The sequence below is a fragment of the Pagrus major genome, chromosome 20, assembly GCF_040436345.1.
Source record: "Pagrus major chromosome 20, Pma_NU_1.0".
NCBI lineage: Eukaryota > Metazoa > Chordata > Actinopteri > Spariformes > Sparidae > Pagrus > Pagrus major.
In genome coordinates this window covers 21,660,239-21,677,141 of record NC_133234.1, presented here as the reverse complement: position 1 = coordinate 21,677,141, position 16,903 = coordinate 21,660,239, and the positions used below count along the sequence as shown (strand labels likewise).

The window sequence follows — 16,903 nt, the reverse complement described above, 5'->3', positions numbered from 1 at the left end:
ATCACCAAAATGTCTTCCTGATGTTTACAAAAATCATTTGATGTTTTAAAAAAAAGGGGGAGGCTGGCTCCTCTGTTGTAGACGCGTACGAGCGTAATAACGTTATTTCATAATCTCTCTATTCTCAGCAGCTTCCGCGGAAAACCATTATAACATCAGTGTTTTGTATCGTGGAGCCGTAGCAGTCCAGAAAATAAATAAATAAATAAATAAAAATACCCCAGCCACGGATCGTCACATCACAACCAAACTGCACGAAGCGAAAGATAAATATCTGTGTAAACCATGTCACCCTAAACACTGCGTGCACATTAATGCGCTTCGCTTCTGGCTAGCGTTAGCTCGGGAAAGCTGCTGATGTAAGAAACACAACCTGCTGGAAAAGCTAGCGTGCGGCTCGCATAAGCCAACTGCAGTGAAACGCAAACCTACCCCTCATCACATTATCTATCATTTGGTAGCTTTCCTTTTAGTGGCACGACTTGGCCATTTCTGTTTTTTTTAAGTGAGAGCCCCACTTGGAGCTTTTACGCACAAGCTCGTTAGTCGAGTAAACATGTAAGTCACTAACTACGTAGCCTACGCTCACCCCTCGGTGCTAGTTTTTTGTGGTCAATAACGCCCGAAGTATTATTTATTATGCGTTAAAAAGGCATGGGGTTTTACACGTGCAATTAACGTCAGAGTTAAATCCAGGTCGCGAAACACCATAAACGAAAGTAATCTGGCCACGATAACAAGACACCTCGCTCGTTATGCATCACAACTTATTTTAAACAACGCTTTAAGACCTATTGCAGAGCGGAGACATGGTGTGCATTGCAATTAGACTCAGGAAATAAATACAGGCAGCCCGCTGTTAAATCTACGGGGACCGTCGTTGGCCTCGAGTACAAGTAATGTGGTGGTGTGAGCAAAGACCACGTAGCGTTAATGCACATATGTCAAAAAGTGAGAAGTTGGGAGTAGACCCTGCCAGTCTAGCTAGCTCGCTAACAAAGAAAAAGGAGGAACCTACCACGTGACGAGGTTGCACTATCCGAGGGAATTTCGGCAACAATCCCCTGCAGTTTTGGTGGAAAAAAACCAAGGGTGCTAACACAAAAAAACACGGCTCGAATCGATCACTCTGCCATTAATTAATCCAAAAATGCAGCCAGATTGCCGACGGGGCCCGGTTTCACGGAGCCTGCTCGGGTTCGTTCCGGATTCGGGCAATGGGCGAATCAACGATCTACACCTTGCTCGCCTGCTAGCTCGCCTCGCCGCTACGGCGAATATAAGACAAGGCCGTGAAACAGTCCTTTCTACCCCGAAATACTTCAAACGTAGGCGATTTCACCGCAATCCTGGACCAAAAACTCCGATTCTCAGTAAGCGAAAGGTAATCCGGATGGCAGTTTGTCGCGAGCCCTTTTCTCTCGTTTTAGGGAGAGACGCTTAGAAAATGGCGGCTAGCTCCTCTCCCTCGGATTTGAGTCTGACAAACATAGAAGGGCTGTGTGTGTGTGTGTGTGTGTGTGCGTGTGTGTGTGTCTGCGTATGTGTGTGTGTGTTGCTTGCTGGTAGGCGGGAGACATTTCTCATACTCACCACTAGAGTAAAGGGCAGATAAGAAACGACATGAAAGCTCAAAAGAAGATACCACAGGAGGGCATTGTCTTCAAAACACAGCGCAATGTCAATATTGCACATGTTAGACGCAGACCGTGTGGAGGTGGTTTAAACTGGGAACACCACAGCTGCTGTTCATGTCTCTCCTCCACCATATAGTAAATACACCATTATGTTTCAAGTCGACCTACATTAAAACACTAGTTTGTATCCATAAAAACACCCTGCATGCAAAATAAACCGCCTACACGGAGAATAACCTGATACCCACGCTCCAAAGAGCCCAATAATGACAATAATAAATGCTGGGAATTACAGGACAGGAGAGGGGAGCACCCCTTTGATAACACTGGGCCGAGTCGAGACAGCCTGGCTCTCATGTCACCTTTCGTAGGAAGTAACTCGCCCACCACAACAGCAGCAGCAGCAACCTTCCACCTACAGCCAGCGGCCACGTGAAGGAGCTCTCCTCCACCTGATGGTTACATGCAGCCAAATATAACACAACAACAACATCCAGCTGTGGGAGCGAAGCAGGGGTGGTGGACAGCATTAAATCAGATTTGTAATATGTACAACTACAAAAAACCTGCAGCACCTACACTGATCACTTAAACTACTGGAGTGGACATTAAAGCAACAATGTCAATATAATGCAATTTAATCTTTTGTTTAGTCTGTCTCAGAGGTGGGTGATTAGTCATTTGGGGAAGGGCCGGGCAATATATCAATATTACAACACTATTGTGATACGAAACTATATATCATATTGTGTCTTTTCCTGGTTTTGAAAGCTGCATTACAGTAAAGTGACGTCGCTTTCTCAAATTACCAAACTGTTCTACTTGTTCTTATACTTGCCACTACCTACTTAGTCATTATGTACACCTTACTTAAGATTATTTATTTCAAATTCGTGTTAATATTGTGTGAAAGTACCAATAGTCATTTCTTCATATTTTATTTTGTCGCCTAGTCCTCGATTTTAAAGCGATTTCAACATTTCAAGATAAAGCCTAAATATTGCAATGTTATTTGAAGGCTATATCACCCAGCCCTAATTTGAGGCTGTAGGTAGTACAATTAAATGTAACATTTCATAATACAGTACAACAAACTGCAGCCTCAGAGTTATCGAAAAACATTTCTGTCATCGTCTCAGTAAAACTTTAAAGGTCCACGTTGTAAGGCGGTTGTTTTTTTGAGTCTCATTCCCAACTCTTCAAACACTGACGCTTCATTGTAGATCAGGTCGGCTGCCGTCCCAAAGCGTCAGTATTTGATTGGGAATGAGACACAAAAAGCAACTTTCTTTCAAAGTGGACCTTTGAACAGTGCTGAGTATTGTTTGATATTTTTGATACTTGTGTTTTTACATGCCACAAAGCGCTTACAATTTAATATGTTAAATAAAAATAAAAATTTTGTACAGGTGTCACTTTACGTGTCCACCTCATGTACTCTTGACTACTCGAAATTAGTCATGGCACCTTGTGTATCTATGAGGCCTTCTATTAGCATTCAGCGATTGCGACGTGTACTGGCTGATACATAAAATGAATTCCTTGAAATTCAATAGCATGCAGGTCTATATTAAGATTGTAATAGATTTACTCAGACAATGAAAGTCTGTCTTCAGCGCTGCAGTGACCAGAATTACATGTGACACTGATAACTGGGAATTGTAACTCATCTCTTTGATGTTTCATTCTGCTCAGTATTTGTCTGCACTTATTATTAATAAAGCATGATGTTACAGGGTGGTGGTGGACCATAAGTTATATTTCACTCAGTAATTTATAGATCTGTCACATTTTAAAAGTGTATTATTGTACATGTATAAGTTCTTTCATAACAGATATCGTTGGATGTAACTGCCCTGTGTTTCATAAATTAAAACTATCCGTTTAGATCATTTATTGTTACAACACTGTTTTGTGCTACTCTTCACAAAGACCATTTCAGTACATACAGCAGGGATGGGACAAAATATCGATACGGCATGCATAAAACATGCATTTGCTCTAAACAGATTCCCCTGACAAATTGAATTACCAGAGCCACTACTTCACGACTCCTTGTGGTGTAAACGTCTGTAAATGTAATTTACACAGGTTGTAAGGGATTTAGTGAGGCATAGCGGTTTACTTTTAAAAGAAAAAACATTTTAACTCGCTGCACTGTTCAGCCTTTTGCAAGTTTATGTCTATTTAACATTTGAATAATGGCACACTTTGACAAGTTGAAGTCAGTGTGTGTGATAAAGAGGCACTGAGCTAAGACTCTAGCTTTTTATACATTGTTTATCTCAGTTCATGTCAAATTTTGTGAAACTGACGCCGCAATTCAGTGAATAAATTCTTAATTCCTGCACTATGCCATTTAAGGGGTATTTTGTATTCTTCAGTGAGACAGATATCGTCCTGCAATGTATAGATTTCTGCAGAATCACTGTATTGTGATAGTATTGCTTCCATGGACGACGTATTGTGAGTTATGATGTAATTCCCACCCCTAATGTACAGTACTGATATCTTTATCTTTTCCAGTGAGGAAGTTTAAAGTTCTGTTAGTCGCAAAAAGGGTTCATTGCCTCTGTGCTTCTGACTTGTTGTATATCAATTTTACTGATAAGTGATGCAAATGAATGCATAACACTTATTTCCTGCGGGGTCTTGCATGGCCTGTGTGCATTATCAGGCTAACCGAGTAGACATGCATAATAAATAAGTAATTATCAATGTGTGCATGTGTGAAGGAAAGAGAAAGAGCAATGTCTATGCGCCCATTATCAAATTCAGATCTGCATAAAATTTCAGGAGGTGAACAACAAATGTCAGCATCAAAAAGATCTGATGGCTTTGATTGTTATCCATTAAGTAATCCAATGAGTTGAAGTAATCCTTGTGTGCTATACTGGGAATTGGTTAAAGCACCCATCCATCCATAGATCCATCTTCTGATCCTCGCCCAGGTCAGAACAGCAACAGGCTATGAAAAGTTGAATACACCTCCAGCTCCTTGAACTCCTCCTGGGTGCTCCTGTTGGATTCACTTGCTGGGAGATGTAATCCATCCAGCATGGTTTTTGGTCTTCTCCCAGTCGGACACGCCCGTTGTAACTGAAATACCTCCACTAGCATGGGATGCGTGTCAATCCGAATTAGATGCACCTCACGTGGCTCCCTGCTGGGCGACAGGGCGGCTGTCCCTGTTGGGATGGGCGATCCGAAAAAGGCAACTCATGTCGGCCACTTGTATCCGCAAGCCTGCCTTCTTGTTTTGGTTGAGCCCACAGGTGAGGACTGATGGAGAGCATCGCCCTCAGGTTCCGCCAGAAACAAACAAAAAGTAAAAAAACCCCAATTAAGAATATTTAGTGTTTGGGAATACCTTTAACTCCGTTGTTGACATACTCCATTCAGTAATCCAAGGGTCCATGACTCCAGTTGCCACACATGGGGACAACATGGCAGCTAAAATATAAGAAGAATAAAAAGACGAACATTAATGAATCACATATAAACACTTGAGGACAGAGCCAGGGCTCAGTAAATAAAGTTGTCAACTGTCTTGGCAGCGGTGCGAGTCTCAAGGATTTTTTTTTTTCTACATCCAGCTGGCAAGCTAGCGCTAGCTGGCTATTGTTACCTACACGAACGTTATCATTGCAAAATTTATAATGAAAAAGTTTTACATGTTGAATAATTTTAACACTGGGCTTTGAAACTCAAAAGCAAGTTGCGCGGGGGGTTTCTTTATTGACTATCGTGTCCAAGAATGTAACGCCAGTGATTTTAGTGACACAGTTAAACAGTACTTTCTCCTGACGCTAGTTGAGGAGCTAACGCTAGCCCGAGCTAATGTTTGAGGCTGAGGTGCAGCGACGTAGCGAGCTAACGCCGAGCGGCTGGCCAATAGCAGGCGAGTTAGCTAGCAGGCTAAGCTAACGCTCGCTAGCTTGTTTGCTTCCCGATCCCACACTGACTTCTCAATGACTACCGTTTTTTGCACGTTTGACAGAAAAGTGCGCCGAAAAAATCCCACCGGCTCAAATCGAACAGCCGAGGGTTCAACCAAACGAGCGGTTTTTCCTGACAAGCGTAGCGTTCATTTAATTTAGAGAAAATAACAAGACAAAATCTTACTTACCTGCTTGTCCTGTTACTAACCGTTTACGACTTGATAACAACCGTCCCCCCTGCGCTCCTATTGGTCGATTCTTCCAATCGAGGCTTCCCATTGGCCGCCGCGGCTGTCAGTCTTTACAAATGCCCGTACAGCGGAAATGTGGACGAAAGTTCATAGCACGAAACTTCATTATCCAAAAAATATTGTTTTCATTTGGAAATGTTTCCCCCGAGTCCCACAAGCTCCTCGTCTCCCTCAAATGGCTGCTTCCACTGCGCCATTACACGAGTGTTGTTTACACCGCACCCATGCTAACTACTCACAGTCCAACCTGATGTATATTCACTCAATCTAACTACAATACCTGGTGTTTTTAATGCTCTGCCTGTGGGACTCCACTCACACATGAGCCTCTGGTCTTCACAGCACAGCAGACACCACAGACACATAAAGCTGATGTCTGCACATGAGTTTGTTTGATATATTTAATGGGATCTTAATTTCTGTAAGCAGATTTTGCTGGTTTGAATGAGTCTGAGTGTGTCAGTCCTCGGCCTAAAGCAGGACAGGAGGCACGAGAGAGGAGGCTTTCGCTTTGTGAGAGGGGAGTTAAGCTGGAGCTGGTGAGACAGGAGGCAAATTTATGCAAGAGGACAGAGGATGGGAGTAAATCTAAATGAGGCAGTGCCGGCCGAGTGGGATGAATATCCAGTCCTCAGATGTACCTGTGAAATGATTGAGCCTTCCCCCCTCAGAGTGTCAGTGAAGTTGAAGTCTGACCTCTCGGTCACATCCACGGTTAAATGCTGAATTAAAATTACCCTCATCACACGTCCCTGGCAGCTGAGCAACAAGGGCCTGAAGTAGAGGATGACTTTCTACCAGACTGATGTGATATTGATACTAAATATGGGTATAACAGCTCATTAAACAATATTAATCACGCTTTATTTACAATTCTGTTTCTTATGCATGAAGTGGTGGCATCAGTTTGTTCACCTGCATCCTACTTCTTCCGTACCTTTCTGTGAATGAGGTGCATCAAGGCGAATGTTTGAAAAATGAGTGGTCAAAGTCAAAGTAGCAACACCACCAGGGATGGAATGTAACTAAGTACATTTACTCAAGTAATGATGATGATAGTGATATACTAATACACTTTATTTATAGAGCACTTATCAAACCAACTCGCTAAGTGCTTCACATCGATGCAATGAAATAAAATACCAAAGTGAGACATAAAATATGCAAGAAGAGCACAATTTCAATCCTTAATATTTGACAACAGACAACAAGTTAAAGCAAATCAAATAAGCTGTCCAATGAGATAAAATCAAGATATGCTAAAGTGTACTGATACAAATTTGTGGTATTTGTACTTAAAGGTCCAGTTTGTAAGAAAAGCTGATTTTTGAGTCGTCAAACACTGACGCTTTGGGACTGTAGGACGGGCCGGCCACCGTCCCTCTGCGTCAAAAATCAACTTTTCTTACAAATATGTCTTTTACTCACGCTGTAATGTTTTAAAGTGTGTCTTATTGGCTTCAGTTGAAAGTTCAAATACTGTTTTTCACTCCACTGAGAGCTTCAGTTACTTTACAAATGAGGATTTATGCAGACAAAACATATGATGTGTTATAAATAAAACTACCCGACAGTTCATACAAATAGAGGAAACACATCCACGCTATTAATCCCATGAATATAAATGCCTCACTGAGGAAATGAGGTTGTAAAGGCTGCATTGATCGCAGGTCATCGTGGCGTTCATGAATGAGGGTTTGATTTAGCAGGTGAGCTCAATTTGAAATAAAAATCCAGATCAAGCAGATTTTAATATGATTTTTTATATATATATTGGATCAGTCTTGATTGAATTAAATGTGGCTGTTGGGCCTTGGTGGAGGTATACGCTCTAAAGTAAAAATTTCCTGCATTCAAATATTATTTGACAAAAGTACAGAAATATTATTAACAAAATGTATCCAAGGTATCAGAGGTAAGAACTGATTCTGCCACCAGATCAGCCTCAGTCAGTTAGTCAGTATATTACTATTATTATTATTATTAATGATGCATTCATGTGTGAGCAGCATTTTAGTGTAGCAGATTGAGGTTAAACTCATTTTAACAGCTTTATATTCTGTCGGGTGGATTAATCCTCCTCTCAGTAGAGTGCATACCTCCGCCAAGGCCCAATGGTCCCCTTAAATTCAGTTAAGCCTGATCCAATATCAAACTCAACAGCCTGCATCTCTCTAAATGTTACTTTGGGTGAACTGTTCCTTTACTGTTAATGAGGAGGTTTCATTTAAGAGCTCGACCAGAGAAAGCCTCACAACGCATCTGAATGTGACCTGTGAGAACCTGCGACGTGTCCACGGATCAGAACCAGGACTCGTCCTCTCTGTATTATTGATGTTCGCTGTGAGAATGTCCATTTGGGCTGCAGTACTGTGGACACGACGCTGACTAAGCTCAGCTAAGAATAGATCCGTCTGGATTAAAGCTTCTCCCCATTGATTTCTCTCCATCTTCCTGCTTCCTCTCTTTATCCTCGGCTCATCTTTGTTCTTTCTGCTTCATCTCGACTCAGCATCACTCAGAGCTGTAATCACGACACCGACTCATTCTGTGATTATTAATGTCCTGTGTTTTGTTTTGTTTATTTGTTTATTTGTGTGTTGTCAGAGATGGTTGTTGTGATGGAGTACATGGATCATTAATGCTCATCAAGTGACTAAGTACATTTACTCTACTGAAGTACAATTTTGAGTTATTTGTACTTTACTTGAGTATTTCCATTTCCTGCTACTTTATATTTCCACTCTACGACATTTTAAATAAAGATATCGTACTTTTTACTCCACTACATTCATCTGATAACTTTAGTTACTAGTTACTTTGCAGGTTGATGTTGTATCAGAGTAGTGCATTTTTCATTTAATTATTATTCATTTAATATTTAATTTTCCAGCAATCACATCAAAAATATGAAAATAAAATAAAAAATGGGTGACCGTCATTTTTACCAAAGTAGTATTTCAACAAGCTATCTTTACTTTTACTCAAGTATCACTTTGGGGTACTTTTTACAACATTGTATAAACATGCAGTGTTGTAAAAAGTACACAAAAGTCATACTTGAGTAAATTGTGTTAAAATATTACTTTGGTAAAAGTGAAAGTCACCCATATAAGTAGTACTTAAGTAAAATTATCTGATATTAAGTGTACTTAAGTATCAGGAGTAATTTATACACATATATTTACATGTATGCACGTACTGTATTCACTGTGGGTTGATCGATTATCAGCCTGACCAGTTATCAGAACTGATATTCAACATATTTCAAATGATTGGAATCTGATTTATGTTTTTATCTGATTTTTGATAAAACAAATTAAATCAAATTTGGCTCTGATGCAGCAAGTAATCTGAAAAGTAACTAGTTATCAAATAAAATAAGTATAAAGTAGCAGAAAATGGAAATACTCAAGTAAAGTGCCTCAAACTTGTACTTAAGTGCAGTACTTGAGCAAACTGTCAGTGTTTTCTGTGACTTTAATCATAATGATAACTTCCATTTAAAGAGGTCATGACACAGAGGAAACACCTCGGTGTAGTTGCAGTGTACGAACACTAGATGGAGCTGAAACATCACACTCACCATCATCATGAGGCTGATGAAGAGCAGCCTGTGTTCATGTGTTCACATCATGTGTTCACTGTGCACTAACTCAGCTACTGGCCACAGTTCTGACTACACTTCACTTCAAGTCCGCCCTCATCAGCATTTATAAGCAGTATACATCCATTTATTAATGGTTTATATCACATTATAATAGTCGTAGGCAGATATTAGAAAGTTTAAGTGTTTATTAATGTTAAAGTCTCCTGTGAAGAAATATTCTATATGCTTAAAAGTTTGTTTTACTATATTATCATTCATCATCTGCTGGGATGGAGTGTAGCTAAGTGCATTTAATCAACAGTGAAAATAATCGTTAGTTGCAGCCGTAATATATTGTGTGACAAAGACACATCTGTCAACACCTGCAGGCTGTTTATGTTTATAAAATATGAATGTTCAGAGATTATTTTCAAAAACACTTCTGAAACAAAATGTGTTTTCCCTCCTAAAAGGACCAGTTATATACATTAATATACATTAATCTGCTTACAACTGCATTATAGTGTGTTATAGATGCTAATTAGGGGCCCAGAATCCTTTAGACAGGTAATCATTCAGGTTAGGGTTAACATTTGTGATATATCGTAGAGCTGCAACAGCATCAACAATTAATTGAATAACGAATAGCTGTCAACTATTGAATTAGTCACCCAATTTTTTGTTAATCTTGTTTATTTTTAAGAAAAGAGAAGTCAAAATTCTCTGATTCCAGCTTCTTACATGTGAATATTTTCAGGTTTCTTTCCTCCTCTATGACAGTAATCTGAATATCTTTTGGTTGTGGACAAAACAAGACATCTAAGGATGTTTTGGAAACGCTGACGGACATTTTTCACCATTTTCTGACATTTTACTGAGCAAACAACTAATTGATTAATGGAGAAAATAATTATTTGTGTCAAGTATTCAAGTCAAAGACACAGTTTTCAACACCTGCAATGCATTTTCATATTAAAATATTGTTTTCAAAGATTATTTTCATGGATAAAACATTTCTACGGGATGTTTTTTTTCAAAACCCTCAGAACAATGTGTTAATTTCCATCATAACTGCTGACACATTGTCATCCCACCGTCCCTCCTCAGTATCTGTGGATAACAGCTCCCTCTCCTTTTCATAAAAGATCATCCAATTACTGCAACACAGGTGAGACAATAGGCAACAAATGCTCTCATCAGCATAATAATGTCTATTCATGAGACGAACTCTCATGTTTTGTGCGTCATGTTATTTGCATTTTTGTTGTGATTCAGGATGACGTGTTTGGTATATTCATATTGTGGAAATAAAAAATGCAGTTTGTGTCGTGATGGATGGACCCCAGGGACCGTCTGTGCTCAAACTCAGCTGTTTACATCAATTTTCACCGTTTATCATAATGTCTCACTGCCAAGCATTTATTATTCCCTTCAGCTTTACACTTATTGAACTCATCTGAATCCACACTGTCCGACATCATTTACATTCTGATTCAGCTCTTCGTTGAAGCCACACGACGGGTAAAATATTCAAAACCCGCGTGTTTTTATGGCAGTGCTGCATAATCAAACGTGAAAACGTTCCAAAACCTCAGCCGGACATAATGGCTGTGATTTGGAGAAGTCCTATGAATCTGAATGATGTCTGACTGCACAGGATGAGTACGTTTGTGAGGTCAGAAGAGGTAAAAGCTCATAAACAAACTCATGTGATGCAGTCAAACATCACTCACACTCATCTTTATTTTCAATTCCAGTCTCAAAAGATACCAATTACATCCGTAAGAGTTTTGGGGGAAAATGTGTATAAAATGATGCAGGAGACATCTGGAGTGTTTCCGCTGGATTAAAGGAACAGTTCACCGGAGGATAAAGAGTCTGTCATTATCTCCGGAAGTTAGCAGGCTCGTTCGGCAGCAGTCTCTAGTGCACGCGCTCTACAGGCCCCACAACACAGAAGATCCAGGTGATTTTATCGCTGGGAAGTTGAGCTTTTTTGGCATCACGCCCCAACTGAGCGCCTCCAACGTTGTATCCAGATTTTAATGTAACGTCCTTGCCTCACCCCCATGCTGATGGAAAGTCAGTTGAAGTTTCGTAGTCCAGGAAACATTTCTGGAGCTTCACAGCAAAACAGCGTTGCAGCCCCACTGAGCAGGCAATGTCTGTGGCATCCAAAACAGGTTGATATCATGTCCGTCGGGACGTCCATTGACAGCCAGAATTACTCAATAACAACATTGACAAAAGACGTCTGGCCAGCCCATAATCAGTTGATAAAAAACACTGAAAAAAGACCAAACAAAAAAGATGCCAGTTGGGGTGGAGAGACAGGATGGCTAAGAGACAGTGTATGCATCTTCCCATGGCCATATGAACGTCTTTACAACGTCCAGAAAAGACGTATAAAAAACTTTCATTCTGGCTCCCAAGAGGACGTCTTTAAGACGTCTTTGGATGTCCATAAATGACATCTAAAAGACGTGATCTACACCACTTTTTGCTCACTGGGGCATTGTCATAAACAACTGAAGTAACTGGGGACAAAAAAAACAACATAAAATGGCTTCATACAGCTCATCTGGTGTAATCCAAGTCTCCAGCAGCCCTGAGATCCCAAATTGAAAAGACGTCATTTACTCCCTTTTTTAAGCCAAAATCTTCACTGTAGCTGCTAAGCTAAAAGCGTTAGCGTGCACCACGTCTGAGGAGTTGCTGGTGAAAGTAACGTCTTCTCGAATCAGTTTGGAATCTCGGGGCTTCTGGAGACTTGGATGACGCCGGACGATGGAGCTCAGCCTGTGCGTAGGAATATGGACGTTGGACGGTCGAGGGACTGCAGTGCCAACAGAAAAAATGCTATTGAACGGCAACGTAAAGCAGCAAAAATGTTAAAAACATACCGCACACTTAAACAGATGCGTATTTCAGGTGGCTAACATACGTCTTCCTGCTGGTACAGTTTCAAAGTACAAAACCCTGCTTCCTCCACTCTTGCGGAGAATCGAATGCCACACTTTAAGTACCTCAAAACTGTACTTAAATACAGTAACTGAGTTACATCCCACCACTGCACACCAACACCGTCATCGTGTAATCATCTGAGCCGCTCTGACTGTTACACTAATGAGAATAAGACTTAAATCATCCTGACTGAAATCTAAACAGTAACTGTGATGATGAGCAGCTCTCCCAGAGACAGGAGCTCTGATTGGACACATGAACGGCTTTAAAAGTTCCCCTGAAGCGTCTCTGTGGGTGTCTGTAAGTGTTTACATGCGACTTCACATCCAATTAAGCGACACAGTAAAAATAAAGAGCTCCACATCAAAACACATTTTGTGAAACTGCTCACGAACGCTGTCGCAGTCGACGTCTGCATCTTTGCATTTTAACCCCGAGTGTCCTTCTGTTTCTGTACGTGCATCGGCGTGACGTCACAGATTAAAAGCAGGAGCAACTCTCTGAAAAAATGGTGGATGTTCACTTGGGCAGAAGGATCTTATTTAAAAGCTGGTGTTCAGCAGCGCTCCCCCCTCTGAGACACACACACACACAAAGCTTAAAAGGATCACACAATGCTGGAGAGGTATTTCTTGTCTGCGTTTGTCTCAGGGGGGACGGTGGAGACGAGTGGCACCGCGATCCGGAGCTCAGCCTTTAAAGTAACGCTGAGGTGAATGTGTATATATCTCTGTGTAGAAAGCACAGCTCCCATAAATGTTTCATTCAGTCAAATTCAACACACACTTTATTATCTCTTCACATCTTTTCAAGTATGAAAACAACAATATTTGAAAATAAATAATAATAAATAATGTTGTGAGTTACATTGTGATTGATTGACCACCACATGGACCACAGAAGAAGAGTCAGTGTCAATAATTGTTTTTTCTTTCTTCCTTTGTTTGACCGTATGTTTTTTTTTTTTTTTTTTTTTTTTACTGTGCTGGAATGAAAACACGTCACTGACATCCTGTGCTGCCGATTCCTGCTGACGTTCGACTTTTTAAAGGTGCAGTGTGCAGGATTCAGGAGGATCTACCTGGAGAAATGTTAACTTAAAATGAGCCTTCATCATCTTCAGAGGGAGTGATATGGTGATTATATGGTGATATATGGGTGATCAGTTGGTTGCAATCTACAACCTCACCACTAGATGCCACTAAATCCAACACGCCGGACCTTTAAAGGGTAACGCCACCACTTTTACACATTAAAGTGTGTTTACAGGTCTTGGGGAGTTTTACTGCATATGTGGAAAAAGTAGTATGAAATCTTTTGTGGCTCACGAGGAAGCTGGATGTAATCTGATCCTGAAAGAATATGCTTGAGATCATCTTGTCCTGGGCACAAGCAGGGTTATTGGCAGCCCTGGTTTGTGAGTTGGAATAATTCACAACAGTTTCTGGGATGAATAGTCCTTCTCTCAACTATTTCCTAAATGTATTTTGCTTTGAAGCTCGTGACAACGCCGGAGAATGCCCGTTACGCCTGTCTTTTTACAAGATACGATCTGCAGAGCGCTGTGTTAATTTACTGCTAGTGCAAACTGAACATTACCTTCAGCAGCAGCTTCACATTTAAAGCATACCAAAAGTACACCAAAAGTCAAAGAGTTGACTTTTGGAAATGCTACGTGTTCAGAGAGTTTAACACTTACCGCCTACAGAGCAAAACAGCGGTAATCTTCTAGATTTGTCAACAGCGGATCAGTTTTAAATGTCAGGGAGGCGTTTTATTCAGTCTGTGGGAGTAATGGGACAAGAAGAAGCTGTGACAGGTGACACGCTGCATACTTCCAACTTCTCAGTGAGGTAACCAACTCCTTTTACGTCATTAACATCCCATCCACCATTGTCTTGTTGACAGTTGTCCTTACGCTTGTGCCTTACGAGTTAAATGTGACTCCCGTTACTCTGCTGCTGGCCCCGCTGCTACACCTGCGGCAGTTTGTAATTGTAGAGTCCGTCATCCGGTTAAGCATTGATTTTTAAAAAAGGAAAACCCCGCTGGGGCCGACTACCACGGCGAGCCTACACCGAATCCAATGTTAAATGGTTGCCATTCATCTTGTCGTTGGTCGGCTTGGTTGCAGGTTTGAAACTCCGAAACGTGTCCCTCTTTGGCAGGACATCTTTAGTTGGTATTGCAAAATTTATGATCTAAATATTGAGCCTGATGTATTGATTGCCTTTTTTGGTTGTTCTGAAGCCTCTCTTACACTGCCACATACTGTACAGCAGACTCTTATGTTTGGTTTGTTCGTGGCAAAGAGCTACCAGTGCTCCTCGCTTTTCTGGATGTATTAGGGAACTCATCTCAGGGATACATCTTGAAAGACTCCAGAGCAACTCACATGGGTTATGCGATAAATTTGAAAGTATCCGGGGCCGAATTATTAGAGATTTTAATTCTCTTAGTGGAAGTCTTTGCTATGTGATATCTGGGTGTGACATTCTTTGTCATATGTTTGGTTCAGGCTGAAACTTTGGTGTATATATCTCTGTCTGGTCTGAATTCGGTGTTTGGTAGTTGAATAATAAAACTCTGAAACGTCAGTGGAGTGAATGAATGGAGCTGGAGACGTTCAAGAAGTAGGTGGCCACTGTTGAGCTCTGTCTTTGGTTATGTAGGCGGCGGGTTTTGAAAAGGAAGAGGAATATTTGGAATAAAAGAGGCGATATCTCTGCTTCTGCTGTATTGACTTCTATCTGTTTTTAAACTGTCCATAACGAGCACACTTTAATGTGTAAAATTGGTGGACTTGTTCTTCCATTTTTTTTCTTTCACATTGCAAAACTTGTCTTTCACTCGAGCCCACAGTAGTCTGGTGTACTTTTACCCTAAAAACCCTCCGATCACTCAGGAAGCAGCTGCACAGGCTGCTCAGATGATGAACATTAGAATAATACACGTCACAGTCGCATGTGAAATTCTGTTGTCTTAAATAATCCGACATTTCATCACAACCAGAGCTCACACATCACTGGAAAGGATTTAAAAAACGAAAAAAGAAAAAAAGAAGAAATCATGAGTTCAGGGCGACAGAAAGATGAGGTTCATATACAATTCGACATAAACAGCAGTTGATAAAAATGCACAGGTGCTAGGCATACTGGTATCGTAGGAATGTGGACTGTGAATTGCTGATCACATGGATGATGTGCCCATATGATTCACAGTGTGTGGTTTGTGTTTTTTGGTTTTACATTTGTGACGACTCCACTGGATCTTTAACCCCCCCCCCCCCCCCCCCCCCCCCGCTGTAGTATTTATATATTTACAATAAATCAGTAAACAGAGTTACTGCTGGCCCGCTCGCACGTCATGCTTCAAGTCGAGCCAACACCACAGAAAGTCTCTGTGCAGATACAAGAACTGATGATTCTCCTTATCTGGCTGCTGGTCGAGAGGCAACAATATAAGTCTCTTTATTCAGCTGAAGAGTTTTGTTCCACAACATTACGGACCAAACAGAAGTTGGACAAAATAATCGTTAACAAAACACTCATTACTATGAAGAAAAGGCTAATAAGAGGAACTTGATTTAAAACTGCAATAATCAATATCTTCTTTGAATGTGTAATGTGAAAATGGGATGATGATGACTTTCAGCTCATTGTTTTGGTTTACCAGCCTGCAACTTTAATTTTTTGGTTCAGTTATATACCATTTTTACACCGAAATAAGCGCTTATTTTTATAAACACAGGTTTTTTTTTAATTGCCAGGACATGAGTTTGCCTTCTGTTTGTTTTTCAGTGTGCGACGTGCTGTTTCGCACAACCCGTCCTCATCAGAAAAACGACCACATAGGTCGACTGTGAAAGCAGCTTATTACGACCCATATTTGGGTGGCGACCTCTAGTTGATGTAGTCATTATTACAGCAGCAAAGGAGGAAGTCAGGAGGAGCAGATTATAGAGCAATAAATGGTCGGGTTAAAACAAGCACAGGACTTTCATCCCGGAGACCGCTGTTCGTGTCCAGCGTGAAACCAAAAGTCAGCGGTGAGCAATTTTAACTTACGATGTAGTTAGGTTACGTCCTGTACATAATGTACTGCAGTACATACGCATCGAAGGTACATTCATAACTGAATTTACATGAATAACATAGTAAATTTTAGCTTTAACTGAAAGCGTACGTCGACGGTCCGGTACGCCTGTCACTGGTACACTGTAACGTTCATAGTGATGTATCTTATTGATATATGAGGATGTTTTGATTTCGTAGGTTTACTTTTAGACATTAAAGAAAGGCAGGCTAGCTGTTCCCCACCGCTTCCAGTATTTATGCTAAGCTAGGCTAATCACCTCCAAGCTCTGGCTCAATCATGAACACATGACAGTGGTACCAATCTTCTCATCTAATTCTCACAAAGAAAGCGAGTGACTTCAAACTTCACTGCTGATTTTATTAGTCACTTTGGAACAAAACTCTTCAGGCAGAACATCTGGAATGTGTTTCAGAAAGTTGATGA

The 16,903-nt window shown here is 40.8% G+C and overlaps 1 protein-coding gene across 7 annotated transcripts in view; it reads right to left on the bottom strand.

Moving 5' to 3' along the window:
- kansl1a (KAT8 regulatory NSL complex subunit 1a) overlaps nt 1-5,798 on the bottom strand; it is a 34,638-nt gene extending 28,840 nt beyond the window's left edge. For 4 of the 7 annotated variants that reach the window (XM_073489243.1, XM_073489246.1, XM_073489249.1 and 1 more), the window contains exon 1: nt 1,019-1,485. The gene's annotated coding sequence lies outside the window, so the exon portion shown is untranslated. Of the gene's footprint in view, nt 1-1,018; nt 1,511-1,593; nt 1,614-5,007; nt 5,091-5,766 lie in introns of those variants that run through there. The other 3 variants (XM_073489248.1, XM_073489244.1, XM_073489247.1) reach the window with 3 other exon arrangements.
- Nucleotides 5,799-16,903: the final 11,105 nt, after the last annotated feature.